Source organism: Mauremys reevesii, linkage group 1 (genome assembly GCF_016161935.1).
Source record: "Mauremys reevesii isolate NIE-2019 linkage group 1, ASM1616193v1, whole genome shotgun sequence".
Lineage (NCBI taxonomy): Eukaryota > Metazoa > Chordata > Testudines > Geoemydidae > Mauremys > Mauremys reevesii.
This window is the reverse complement of record NC_052623.1, coordinates 162,073,598-162,088,901: the sequence shown is the minus strand read 5'-3', so window position 1 is coordinate 162,088,901 and position 15,304 is coordinate 162,073,598. Positions and strand designations below refer to the sequence as shown.

At 41.0% G+C, this 15,304-nt stretch overlaps 1 long non-coding RNA gene across 2 annotated transcripts in view; it reads left to right on the top strand.

The window, feature by feature from the left end:
- The first annotated feature begins 484 nt into the window (after window positions 1-484).
- Window positions 485-15,304, top strand: part of LOC120390876 — a 32,263-nt gene continuing 17,443 nt past the window's right edge. For both annotated transcript variants that reach the window (XR_005591165.1, XR_005591161.1), the window contains exon 1: window positions 485-882. This is a non-coding gene — a long non-coding RNA (uncharacterized LOC120390876). The remainder of the gene's footprint in view (window positions 883-15,304) is intronic.

The following is a 15,304-nucleotide window of genomic DNA, read 5'->3' as shown; positions in this document are numbered from 1 at the left end:
AGGTCAATAAGATCTGATACCAGTGGATGACTTTTATTTCAGGGTGAATGAAATACTTTGTTCAACCCAACATAAAATGTTTGTTTCATCTGAGCTCTTAACTTTGATATAGAAAACTGAACTTCATAGCTAAACAAAAATTCCTTTTGAATAAAAAAATCTAAATGTTTTATTTCAAAAATGTAAAAAAAAAGTGTTTGGATTTTTTGGGGAAATTTTTGATTTTGTGTTTCATTGGTCTGCAGCCATGGAGTCTTTTTGACCTTACCAATGCTATTAGAGTCAGAAGCTCTGGCTTGGTGTCAAGCCACAGGCTTTTGTGAGCCAACTGGCTCAAAACCCCTAGCTTGCTAGACTAATTTCAAGATAGAAGCCACTGTGAGGTCAGTGAATCAGCACACTAATTCACTGAGATGTTGCTAAGGAACATGCCTCTGTGAGGTCACTGGTGCTGCACCTCCAACTTCCTGGGGTGGTGTCAAGACATAGGCTTATGCAAGGTCATTTAATCAGTATCTCTACCTGTATGGCAATATAGCTTAATTTTTTTAAAATATGACTATAGGCCCATATCCTGTGCCCTGGGTATCTATCCCATAAATTAAACAAAGGATTATCCAAAAATACCCTACCTCAGTACCCTCCCTCCTCAACAGCCTTAGAGAAGAAAGAATAAAGATGAGGTTTGCATCATTTGCAGAAGATTAACAAATATGGGCTCTGGCAGACCAAAATGGGGAGTGAGTTTCAAAACCATGGACTGCTCTCAGAGAACGACCTACCAGAAATTCTCTCTTATTGATATTGAGATAGCTCCAGCTCAAGTTCCAATGCAGATCTCAACTGTGGCCATATGTCACACAGAGGCAGATGATCTTTCAGGTAAGTAGGTCAAAAAACATTTTGGGCTTTATATGTTAAAACTAATGCCTTTAATTCCTCTTGGAAGCTTCTGGAAACCAAGCACAGATAACAGAGAACTGGTCTAAAAGTGTTCTCAACATGCTATTCCAATAATAAGCTCATTACAGACATTTTATCACAAGGTGACAATTGCATGAATCAATTGTGGCAAGGTCCACATCAGTGTGAAAAGGCTCAGGTGAAAAGAAATTGCTCTTGGCCACAACTGCTATCTAGGCATCCAAGAGCAGCCCACTATCAAATGCCCTCATGTTGTATGTCTGTTTTACAAATGGTCGTCAAACTCCCCAATGCAATGTGCTGATATAAATTCCACCAACTCATCCAGCAGCTTTTCCCATCCCATCAGCATTAGGAAATGATCTTGGAACCATTAGCAATTATCTTTAAGGACTCATGGAGGACAGGTGAGGTCCCAAAGGACTGGAGGGGGGGCAAACATAGTATCTATCTTTAAAAAGGTGAACAAAGAAGACCTGGGGAATTATAGACCAGTCGGCCTAACTTGAAGATTTTTTTTAAAATGGAAAAGATGCACAATTACCAAGCTACCATGAGAAATATTTTCTTACAGAACATTTGGCCTGATCACAAGCCCCAGAAACTTTACAGGAAAGCCTGACCTCATGAAAGTTGCAGCCCAATATGTTGCAGATTCCTAAGGATTTGACCCACTGGGAATTTATCTGAACCACAGAACTAGTTGATATTAACCCCTCATAGTAAGACACTGATGTAGTGCAAATGATAGTGTGGATTTCTCTTTTCAAAAATAATTCTTATTTAGAGGGTTTCTGGGAATCCGTTCAATTATTAGCTTATGAAACTTGTTCACACTGCTTATGCGGGAAGGCTGCCTCATTACACAAGTGTACATTGATCAGAGTTAGAGTTTCCTTGTATAGCCCAAAAAGGTAAGTCCTCTCGGATTCCATATTTAAAATCTGCAGTCAAATGCACCACTTTGCCACATCTATTACAGAAGCCTGTGCATGAGTAGATCTTGGGGATACAGTATAGGCAGGATACTGTGCAGGCAATACACTCAGACTGCTATGAAGTGCTCTATTTGCTTGGATTTTATACAAGTTTTAGTGTATAGTGTATATTCCAGTGCATGGGTAAATCCTGAGACTTCATCTACTGCAGTCTGATGACTGTGCTGTAAGAAAGAGGCACCTCTTTCTGTGCCACTTATAGTCAGTGAAGTTCCATATGAATAACAGAGAAAAATCCCCTTGATTACAGATCTAATTCTTTTCTGTTTGGGGTATTACCTATATTATTATGAATGTACATAATTCATTTTCTGCACCCCCCCCCCCCACCCTTCAATTGTTTTGCAATTGCTGTTATGACTCTGCAGATATTCCAGTAGGAGCAAAAAAGGCATGTTTCTGTACCAGGATTTTTTTTAGTTATTAGTTGCTATATTTTTAGTCCAGAACTGTGAAGAAACACATGCAGCACATTATGATAATGTGCTATGCCAGGTTACACTGAGTCACATTGTGTTTAAACAACCACTTTATTCTACCATCTGCTACATAATGGGCTTTTTGATAAATGTGTGTCTGAGCTTTGACTATGGGATGCACATGAGTATTGAGGCTGCACTTTTCCAAGATGTTAAATGTACCTGAATCTCCATCACACTAAGCTCCTGTACACTTTAGCAATATGCCAAAGCCTTAAAGTGGGTGTAATTGCAATGCCCTCCCACTTTACAGCCCCTTTATACAGCTAGAGCCGTTTAAAGGGGACAATGTAAATGAGAATAAGAAGGGCCTTTCTGGCCAGTGACTGTGCTGTTCAATAAAACATTAGAAAATACGCTGTTGGGAACAATCCTGCATTCTGCATTGCACACCATATTGGGTCATTACCAGTTTCTAAATTCTGTCATTCCTTTATACATACTTTTCTGCTGATTCTGTGATGCTAACATATAATATCTCACTGCAAATTTCCAGCATCATCCTGTTACTTAAAAGTCTTTTAAAACTACAAATTTAGCAGTTGTCTAACATACTAGATAAAATACACCAGGCACAATATAACTCCAGTGCTGTTTAGTTTTCATAGAAATTGCCATACCAGGTCAGTCCAGTAGTCCATCTAATCTGATATCTGCCTCCAGCCTTGTCCAGCACCAGATAAAGTATATTTCACTTGTACAGCAATTTTCATCCAAGGTGGGTAAGTAGTATTAGCCCCATTTTATACAGCTGCTTCAGGAAGAGCTGTGAGACACCCACAAAGGACACTTATGTAATAATATGTCCATGTGGAAAGTTCATTCATGTTCCTAGTTAATTAATACTTCACTTATATCCAGAAGCACAAGGGGTGATACCCCATAATTTTTTAATCTAGGATATATAACTGAGGATGTTTATTTACATATTCTATTACATCTATTCTTTGTTGAAGTCCTACTGTGTTCTTTGTCTTGATGATAGCTTGTAGCAGTAAGTTCCATAAGACATTGTGTGCTTTGTAAGACAGAAAAAAACATCTTTGTACCATTTTTTAAATCCTTGCCTTACTTATTTATTGAGAATTTCCCTTTGTTATTGTGTTATGAGGAACAGTAAACACAATAGCCCAAGTGACTCCTTCCACATAATAGTCTTTATTTTATGTATGACTATCAGGTTTCCTTTTATAAGTTCTTCTCTGAACTAATTACTTCTCACTTGTTTAAATCTCACCTCACAGGAAAGTCTTTCCTGGCCTCTAATCATTTTTGTTGCCCATCTCTGGGCCTTTCCCATTTGTGCTATGTCTTTTTGAGACACATTAAAAGTTGAACAGTATTCAAAATGAGGGCATTATGACATTTGCACTATTATTCTCTATCACACATCCTTAATGCCAGCCTAAAAATCATATTTGCTTTTTGACTGAAGCAAGGCATTGAGATAGTCACAATGATACCTTGGTCTTTTCCTTGAGTGGTTACAGTTAAGTTAAAACTCATCAATGTTATGAGTAGTTCAAACAGTTCTTTTCAATGCACAATGCCTTGCACCTGTTGAAAGGAACAACTCCAACTCCTCCTACATGTTGACTGATTCTAAAAGCATACATATGTCGTGACATTCCATTGAGTTTGGAGTATTTGTCTCTTGGAATCACAGTAAGAACTTCCACCCCCCGAGGCATCCCCAAAACTGGAAACAAAATTGGGCTGAGGTATCAAAGGGCTCTGCAATCTGAGTTGCAATCTGTTTCATTTTTATATGCAGAAAAATATTACAAAGAAAACAGTGAAAATAATGTTCCACAGCTGCTGTGCAAGACTGCCCTAGTAAGTGACTACTTAGGTCTAGGCCTAGTCCTGAGGATGGAGAAAATAATCTTGCCAATTTTATTTTAGGCATGATTTTTTAAAATCCAAATCTAACTGTTACACCCACCTTTTTAATTATATATCATAGTGGAATTACTGTACCCTTACAAAATAGCTACCATAATAGTGATCTGAACAATTTTAAGTCAAGTGACCGTTAAACAATGGTTCACAAGTAGCAGCAGCAGCAGCAGAATTCTTACTATCTTTGGAGAAAAATATAACTTAAGGGGCTTTGTACCTGAAATAATTTTAGATCTACCTAGAGAAATTCTGTCCAGACTGGATTAGGTTCCAGTATTCCATGTTGTACTATATCATTCAACAATGGGAGCTGAACTGATCTAATATAAGAGGATAGGGTGTGTTAGCACAATATGGATGTTACAGGTATATAATAAACTGTGGGGCCCACCATCATTTTGGAAGCAATTTCATGACATAATTTTTTCCTGTAATTAGTAAGTAGTGATCAGAGTTCACTGAACGTCTCACATGGATTGCACTATACAGGAACATTTTCAGAGGTTCCCCACTATATGAGAATAAACTTTAATTTCTCAATTGCTGTGGATAATTCCACACTAAATGCCATGGGACTTTAGTTACCAAGAACTGAAAAGTAATTTATGTCCAAAATAACAGGGAAGAGTCTATAAAAGTGCCTTGAAGATTGAATTTTTTATGGCTAATCATTTTAGAAGCAAAACATCCAAAATCCCAATAGTGATGTATGTTACTAAAGCACTTTGAGAGCCTTCGATGGAAAAACGTGATAAATGCACAAAGTATTATTATTTAAGGCCAGATTCATCCCTGCTGTACCTCCATAGGAATTTGACCTATTCTATATAGTTTTATTACTACTACTAGAAAAAACAAGGATATTTTTAAATTTTTAGTCTTACTGGATAACTACATATCCACTGAAAATTATAGTGACAAGATACCTTATGAGTAATTGCCGTCACTTAAAAATCACTTCTCTGCTTTTAAAAAAAAAATAGCTTAAACATTTTTTCTCCTTTATCTGTAAGAGAGCTATCTCCCATGTGCTTAAGTGTGTGAATTACAGCTAATGCACATCCTTGGATACTTAACCTTTGCTGATTTAGAACTCTGGCTTGGTCAAAATTCATTTTCAGTGTATTTTGCTGCAGAGCCTCTGCAGTGTTTCTTCTCCTGCTGAGATGAATCCTGATTCTACTGACCAAAGTTGCTATCCATGGAGCAAGTTCTGAGCAAGTCCCAGCTCTAGGCATGCTTTCTTGAGTAGAAAAAAAGCCATGTCTACCCAAGAACATATGTGAGAACATAAAAACAGCCATACTGCATCAGACCAAAGGTCCATCTAGCCCAGTATCCTGTCTACCGACAGCGGCCAATGCCAGGTGCACCACAGGGAATGAACAGAACAGGTAATGATCAAGTTATTCATCCCCTGTCACCCATTCCCAGCTTCTGGCAAACAGAAGGTAGGGACACCATCCCTGCCCATCCTGGCTAATAGCCATTGATGGACCTATCCTCCATGAATGTATCTAGTTCTTTTTTGAACCCTGTTATAGCTTGGCCTTCAAAACATCCTCTGGCAAGGAGTTCCACAGGTTGACTGTGTGTTGTGTGGAAAAATGTTTCCTTTTTTTTGTTTTAAACCTGCTACCTGTTAATTTCATTTGGTGGCCCCTAGTTCTTGTGTTATGAGAAGCAGTAAATAACACTTCCTTATTTACTTTCTCCACACAGTCATGATTTTATAGACCTCTATCATATCCCCCCTTAGTCATCTCTTTTCCAAGCTGAAAAGTCCAAATCTTTTTAAACTCTCCTCATACAGAAGCCATTCTCTACCCCTAATAATTTTTGTTGCCCTTTTCTGAACCTTTTCCAAGTCCAATATATCTTTTTTGAGATGGGGCGACCACATCTGCATGCAGTATTCAAGATGTGGGCATACCATGGATTTATATAGAGGCAATATGATATTTTCTGGCTTATTATCTATCCCTTTCTTAATGATTCTCAACATTGTGTTCATTTTTTGACTGCCACTGCACATTGAATGGATGTTTTCAGATAACTATCCACAGTGACTCCAAGATCTTTCTTGAGTGGTAACAGCTAATTTAGACCTCATCATTTTATATGTATAGTCAAGATTATGTTTTCCAATTTGTGCATGACTTTGCATTTATCAACATTAAATTTCATCTGCCATTTTGTTGGCCAGTCACCCACTTTTGAGAGATCCTTTTATAGCTCTTCGCAGTCTGCGTGGGACTTAACTATCTTGAGTAGTTTTGTATCATCTGCAAATTTTGCCACCTTACTCTTTACCCCTTTTTCCAGATCATTTATGAATATGTTAAATAGTACTGGTCCCAGCACATACCCCTCAGGGACACCACTATTTACCTTTCTCCATTCTGAAAACTGACCATTCATTCCTACCCTTAGTTTCCTATCTTTTCACCAGTTACCAATTCATGATAGGACCTTCCCTCATCTTTTCACCAGTTACCAATTCATGATAGGACCTTCCCTCTTATCCCGTGGCTACTTACTTTGCTTAAGAGCCTTCGGTGAGGGACCTTGTCAAAGGCTTTCTGAAAATCTAAATATACTATATCCACTGGATCTCCCTTGTCCACATACTTATTGACCCTCTCAAAGAATTCTAGTAGATTGGTGAGGCATGATTTCCCTTTACAAAAAACATGTTGACTATTCCCCAACAAATTATATTCATTTATGTGTCTGACAATTTTGTTCTTTACTATAGTATCCAAGGATGTACATTAGCTGTAATTCACACACTTAAGCACATGGGAGATAGCTCTCTTATAGATAAAGGAGAAAAAAATGTTTAAGCTATAGTACTATAGTTTCAACCAGTTTTCCCGGTACTGAAGTCAGGCTTACCAGCCTGTAATTGCCGGGGTCTCCTCTGGAGCCCTTCTTAAAAATTGGCATCACATTAGCTATCCTCCAGTCATTTGGTGCAGAAGCTGATTTAAATGATAGGTTACAGATGACAGTTAGTTGTCCTGCAATTTCACATTTGAGTTCCTTCAGAACTCTTGAGTGGATACCATCTGGTCCTGGTGACTTATTACTGTTCAGTTTATCAATTTGTTCCAAAACCTCCTCTAATGACACCTCAAACTGGGACAGTTCCTCAGATCTGTCACCTAAAAAGAATGGCTCAGGTTTGGGAATCTCCCTCACATCCTCAACTGTGAGACTGATACAAAGAATTCATTTAGTTTCTCCATAATGCCCTTATCATCCTTGAGTGCTCCTTTATTATCTTGATCATCCAGTGGCTCCACTCATTATTTAGCAGGCTTCCTGCTTCTGATGTACTCAAAAAAAATTGCTATTACTTTTTGAGTCTTTGGCTAGCTGTTCTTCAAATTCTTTTTTGGCCTTCCTAATTATATTTTTACACTTCATTTGCCAGAGTTTATGCTCCTTTCTATTTTCCTCATTAGGATTTAACTTCCACTTTTTAAAGGATGTCTTTTGCCTCTCACTGCTTTTTTTACTTTGTTGTTTAGCCACGGTGGCTCTTTTCTGGTTTTCCTACTATGTTTTTTAATTTGGGGTATACATTTAAGTTGAGCTTCTATTATGGTGTCTTTAAAAAGTTTCCATGCAGCTCGCAGGGATTTTACTATTGGTTATATACCTTTTAATTTCTGTTTAACCTCCTCATTTTTGTGTAATTCCCCTTTCTGAAATTATATGTTACAGTGTTGGGCCGCTGTGGTGTTTTCCCCACCACAGGGATGTTAAATTTAGTTATATTATGGTTGCTATTACCAAAGGGTCCAGCTATATTCACTTCTTGGACCAGGTCCTGTGCTCCACTTGGGACTAAATCAAGAATTGCCTCTCCTCTTGTGGGTTCCAGGACCAGTTGCTCCAAGAAGCAGTCATTTAAGGTGTCAAGAAACTTTCTCTCTGCATCCCTTCCTGAGGTGATATTGTACCCAGTCAATAAGAGGATAGTTGAAATCCCCCATTATTATTGAATTTTTTATTTTAATAGCCTCTCTAATCTCCCTGAGCATTTCACAGTCACTATCACCATCCTGGTCAGGTGGTCTGTAATATAGCCCTACTGCTATATTCTTATTATTCAAGCATGAAATTACTATCCATAGAGATTCTATGGTACAGTTTGATTCATTTAAAATTTTTACTTCATTTGATTCTACGCTTTCTTTCAGCTATAGTGACACTCCCCCACCATCACAACCTGTTCTGTCCTTCCGATATATTTTGTAACTCTTGGTATTACTGTGTCCCATTGATTATCCTCATTCCACCAAGTTTTTGTGATGCCTATTATATCAATATCCTCATTTAATATGAGGTACTCTAGTTCACATGGAAGAGGAATCATTTTGATGATATAATAAGGGCTCAACTAAACCTGCTTGGAGGCAATAATGATAGCAGTATTTCAGGAGGAAGACTTCGAAGTTTGACTACAGAATGTTATTGGTGAATGAGCCTTAAAAGTCTTGTGCCTACTGGCACTTCATCAGATATTTAATGGATTTGAATAATAAGTTAATCTTTCTTTTTGTAAAAACAGGGTATAAATCTCATCCTGGGGAGAGGACTGAATTCCATTTTGAATTATAGCTTGTGGGCCAAAGTGAAAATTTAGAACAATAAACTCCCATCCACACTAGAACTCCCAAAGGTGTTGATCACAAAGCTGGACAAAAACAAACTTTCAGTGGAACAGTTATGTCAGAAAACAATGTTTCATGGAAATCAAAATGTTCCAGAGGAATGTACAGACTGATGAAATTTTCACTGGAAAAATGTTGAAATGAATAATTTAGACTCATTTAGATAAAGTCAAAACGAAACATTTTCACCCTATCATTTTAAATCACTGTTTCAACATTTATATTATATTGAAATATTAATTTTATATTATATATTATAATGTTGTGACATTAAAACAAACTGATTCAATGTTTTGAAATGATTTTTTTCTCCTCAATTTCTGTTCCATGGGAAAATTTCAACTTTCATTCCAATTCAGAATGAAAACAAGTTTCAAAGTGTCAGAATTCCCGTGGAATGGGAATTCCATTTTCAGACCAACTCTAGTCAATGGGAGATTAGCAGAGAGCAGGTGTGACGTCCTGACCTTAATGAAGCTAATGGTATTTTTGCCATTGTCTTGAGGGGAGTAGAGAATTTCACCATGGGTATAGAATATGGCCCTAATGTACTAGCTAGACTTTGTTATTTTTGATTGATTGTTCAGAACTTAATTGTCAGCATCACCCAGTAGGAAAATATGCTCCTGTAGCAGAGTGAACTCACTGCTAGCACACCCCGTTACAACTGGGTATGGCATAGCAGGCTCTTTCCCCTTCTGGCACCCCCTGCTAATAGCTGGTCTGGCCCCTTTCTTACTGTAACTCAGCCCTCTGGCTAGGTCATATTTTAGTCCACCCCTTGTGTGGTAACAGAAAATCCAACAGAAAACAGCCCAATGTCCTCACAAAAGGTCTCAGCCCCAACTCTGGGTCCATGTTCTCCATTCCTGTCACTCAGTGCTTCCAGTAGTTCTTACTCCCTTATCAGGGGCTTCGCACCATCTTCTCTGGTGGCTAGTAAGGGAACCCAGGTCCTTCCACTCCACTGGGTTTCAGCCCAGAGACACTGTAGTGATCAAGCAATTTTTGCCTATATCTCATGTCCCTGGTACCTCACAGTGCTGCTTCTGACTGTAGTCATTTACCAGACCTTCTCCACACAATCTCTCTAGTTTTACCCTTCCCTCAAGCCTCTTCCCTAGAATCTCTCCTGCAACAAAATCCCAAAATATGGACAAACCCAACTTCACCCCTCCTCAGGCTTGATCTTCTGTCCCTCTTGGCTGCTTGGTTTTCCCTGCTTTGTTCCTCAACTGAACACCTCCAAGGGCTCTCTCCCTGAAGTTCCGATCCCAACTGTTTTTCAAGGCACACCACCAAAGCCTGCTCCACCCCACTGGCTGCTCTTATCTTTCTCCTGGTCACTTGTCAGCCTTCCCTATTCAGGAGAGAATCCCAGGACCAAATGTCCCCCGGGATTTCTTGTTGAACCTGTGGGTCTCTCCGGTCTCTAGTCCAAGGCCTAGAGGGTGATTGCAAGTTCCCTCCTTTCTGCTCCACTCTTTTTGCCTCTATAGCACCACCAACCTCCTTCCCAGCTGAGCTTCATCTCTAATGAACGTTGTCCCATTCTCCAGGTGCAACCAGGTAACAATTGGTCTCAGGCCCATATTAACCATTTCACTGCCTGGGGGAGGTACACACCCCATCACTGCTCTTCTTCAGGGCCACCGTTCTTTCTGCCCTTTGTTTCTCTTCCTTCCCCAGCCTCCTTTTTCTATTTCTATTTTCTTTTCTGCCTTTGATTCCCCTCAACAATTCTCAATTCACCTCCCACACCTTGTTTTTCTCCCAGCCTCTTTCCCATCCCATCAGCTAAAATAAGCAAAGAAATAGTAAATGTTGACATTTAAAATGTCATTTTGCTTTAATGTCAATGCCTCAATAAGAATAATGGTAGGTGGGGAAGCACACACTTCAGACATTTTTTAAAAAATAGTTTGCAGATTCAGGAAAGTCATACCACATTGGTTACACTTAGTTCACATTTAGAAGATTTTCTTCAGAACCATAAGGGTTAGACATTTATTTTTAAACTTAGATTCTTGCAAATGTTGAATGTGACACATGGACCACAAACACATCGTGCAAGTCATGTATTTGACATTTCTGCAACAATATGCGCTTTCTGGATTCTGTAAAATACTATGCACATTTATAGCATTAATTGTTTATTATTAATAGTAATAATGTGAGATCTTTATTCTGTTTTCACTCAGTAATTGTTTTTGAAAACCACAGATACAGCACAGAATAATAATAGTCAAGTTAATCCTAAAATTGTCTTGAATAAAAATTAATGCCATATGTTACTGATATAAAAAAATTACTGCAGTGAAGCAGATGAAGTATGATATCACACCATACAAAAATATATTGATGTTAACCACTTTATAAACTGCATATGGAACAGATATTCCATACTCTATTAATAATCAACAGTTCTGAAAAGTTTGAGTAAACTTTCAGAATTAAGTGAAATTTACAAATATCATAGGGAAATTGTCTAGTGCAGCATATTTCTATAGCTTGTACGGATAGCTTACAACATATATGATCATCCATTAAGAAACATTCCAGATTCCTGGGAAAAGTCAAGGTTCAAGAAGCCCTAATTCTGAAAAGTATTACACATAGGTGAGTTTAGAGACCACTGATTTCAATAGGGCTCTGTCCAGATGCAGGTATTCATCACATACAATACATGGCAGAATCCAGGCCATAAATGGACCACTCAGTGCTATTTTTACCACCTCCCTCCTCAACTTAGCCTATAAAAAAGATGGCAGTTGATTTACAAGCTAGTAAATGCCACAGTCTTCCAACAGCCAGTCTTGTTGCAGCCTTCCTCTGCAGCATGGCGCACGAGTCACTTGCTGGTTTAAATTAGTGTAAATGGTGAATTCTCTGTAACTGGAAGTCTTTAAACCATGATTTGAGGACTTCAGTGACTTAGACAGAGGTTGAGGGTCTCTTACAGGAGTGGTTGGGCAAGGTTCTGTGGCCTGCAATGTGCAAGAGGTCAGACTAGATGACCATATGATGATCCTTCTGGCCTTAAAGTCTATAAGGTGTGCCCACTGCTCAATGAAGGTTACTATGAAAAAAACAGGAGTACTTGTGGCACCTTAGAAACTAACAAATTTATTTGAGCATAAGCTTTCATGGGCTAAACCCCACTTCATCAGATGCATGCAGTGGAAATTATAGTAGGAAGATATATATACACAGTGAACACGAAAAAATGGGTGTTGCCATACCAACTGTAATGAGAGTAATCAATTTAAGGTGAGCTATCATCAGCAGGAGAAAAAAAAAGTTTGTAGTGATAATCAGGATGGACCATTTCCAACAGTTGACAAGAAGGTGTGAGTAACAGTGTGTGGGGGGGGGCAGAAATTAGCATGGGGAAATAGCTTTTATTTTGTGTAATGACCCATTCACACCCAGTCTTTATTCAAGCCTAATTTAATGGTGTCCAGTTTGCAAATTAATTCCAATTCTGCAGTTTCTCGTTGGAGTCTGTTTTTGAAGTTTTTTTGTTGGAGTATTGCGACTTTGAGGTCTGTAATTGAGTGTCCAGGGAGGCTGAAGTGTTCTCGGACTGGTTTTCGAATGTTATGATTCCTGATGTCAGATTTGTATCCATGTATTCTTTTGCGTAGTAATTTATGTCACTCAGGGAGGTGATTTACTCACACACAGGTGTGTGCAAGGGGGGTCAAGCAGGGGCATGACCCTCCCCCCCACCCCCATGTGAATTTATTTATTCATTTATTTACCATTGCTAACTTGAAGGATTTTATCCCCAGTCTCATGATATGTTATTTAGAGCCCCAGCATTTGGAGACAAATGATTACATGAGAATTTTGGCTTTAATTTTTAAGAAAGTTACTTTCCAGTCCCTATGACTGTGGAAGAGAGCTTGGAAATATGATCTGAGCACAGTGTCAAAGCTCAAAAGCTAGCAGGCAAATATAAAGAATCATGGTTTAGAGAGAGAGAGAGAGAGAGAGGCTTGCGGGACTAGATATATATCAGTGTTGGTCAATGTTGCTTTCACTGTACACATACACAATATTTCCATTGGTAATAGAAATTTATAGCTAGGAAACGTAAGAGAAATTCAGCTTGAGAACTTAGAGTTTGACTGAAGGATATTTACACATGCAATGTTGACAATTTGTGTTTTGACGGCTATAAAGCTGTAATGTTTTGAACTTCAACATCTACGGTCACGAAATAATTGTCTGAACCACCCATAATTTCTTGCAGCTATGAACATTTAAATCAATAAAATAAAAAAAGGCTTAAAAATAAACAGATGTTGTCCATGAAAATAGTTTTAAATAACTAATTCTGTCAAGCCTCCATCTCTCTCTTTAATCTCATGATTTTAAAGTCAGTCACATGATGTTGAGGGCCTGACCCAATTTTTTAATATTTGGGGTTGTCAATAGTGACTTGCATATTCAACCTGCAGCCAATACAAACTTTAACGCTTATACTGTACTTTACAAAACAGTTTCTGGCAATGGTATGATGCTTGGGGGAAATTCCAGCAATAACCTTAAGATAGAAGATTGGTTTGAAACTAGACACAGAGTTGTGTTTCCACCATCCAACAGCATCACTGGCAAGTGGGATGCATCAATACAATACGATCACTGTGACGGGGTGTGCATACCCCACGCTGGGCCGGAAGGGGTTAACCCCACACTAGGGGTGGAGGAAGTCCTGCCCATCAGAGCATACTGGGCATGCTCCAAGTGCTATGCTAGTATAAAAGGGAGCAGCCTGGCTCAGTCTGGGCTGATCACTACCAGGGGCGGCTCTACAGTTTTGGCCACCCCAAGCAGTCATGCGCGGGAGGCGCCCCGGAGCTGCGGGAGCAGCGGACCTCCCGCGGGCATGACTGCAGAGGGTCCGCTGGTCCCGCGTGGCCCGGCTGGACCCCCCGCGGCTGCGGACGGTTCGCGGATCCCGCAGCTCCGCTTGAGCTGCCGCAGTCATGCCTGCGGGAGGTCCAGCCGAGCCGCGGGACGAGCGCCCCCTCCGCAGTCATGCCTGCGGGAGGTCCGCTGCTCCCGCGGCTCCGGGGGACCTCCCGCAGGCATGACTGCGGCAGGTCCGCCGACGCAGCCTGCCGCCCCCTAGATTTGGCCGCCCTAGGCACCAGCTTGTTTTGCTGGTGCCTAGAGCCGCCCCTGATCACTACAGAGGAATGACCTCTGGTAGGGGCTCCAGCTGAGGAGCTGTCACAGTCCTTGCCTGCGGAGGCTGGAAATCCTGCGATCTGGAATGGAGATCTGTGGCCAATGGGGCCCCAAGGAAATTACCTGTGCTGAGGAGCCCAGAGACCCCAATGCCCCAGGGACTGTAGTTTCAGAAAGCATGGTAGGAAGTGACCCAGGGAGGGTGAGCAAGTGGCATCTCACACCCACATGAGGTCAGTGTGTTTCCATGGGATTCCCTGCTGACCCAGTGGTGGATCACTCTTCCATTGTTAGGGCCCTGGGTTGGGGCCTGGTGGAGTTGGGTGGGCCTGTATCCCCATACCTGGGCCACCGGGTTCCCCCCTCTCCCGTGGCTGCCCTTTGGGTATCGATCATTAGACCACACTGACCTATATGTAAGGGCTGTTATATTGACACTGCCCTGTACTGAGAGTTACTATATTGCCTCTGACCATTAGGCTATGTGGCCCTGAACATAAGGGTTGCTGTACTGACCCCAGCCATTAGGCCAGGCAGCCCAGAACCCAAAGGCCACTGCTTTGACCCTGACCATTGGACCTCATTGTGGTGAGGCCCAAGACAGTTGGGTAGACAGTAACTGCAGTGTCCGCACACCCACTGTCCACCCTGACAGGAGATGGGGTGTGCATACACTGCCATGATCAACTACAGGTTGAACCTCTTTAATCCGGCACTCCCTGGTCCGGCAACATCTGTGGTCCAGCATAGGCACTGACTCCGTAGGTGCTCCGAGGCTGGAGCACCCACGGGGAAAAATTAGTGGGTGCGGAGCATCCACTGGTGCCAAGCTCCCCTCTTTACGCCTCTCGCATACCAGTGGCCCTGCACTTACCACTTCCTCCTCCTCCCTCCCAGCACTTCCAGAGTGCCACGAACAGCTGATTTGCAGAGTTGAAGCTCCGGGAGGGAAGGGGAGGATCTGGAGCCGGCAGCTAGGATGTGGGCAAGGGGCCGGCGGCTGGGACCTGGGGCTGGCATCGGAACCCCTGGGTGGGGAACCGGCGGCCGGGACCCCGGGTGGCAGCAGGGCCCCCGGGTGGGGGGCCATGCTGCAGCACCCACAACACTCCCACTT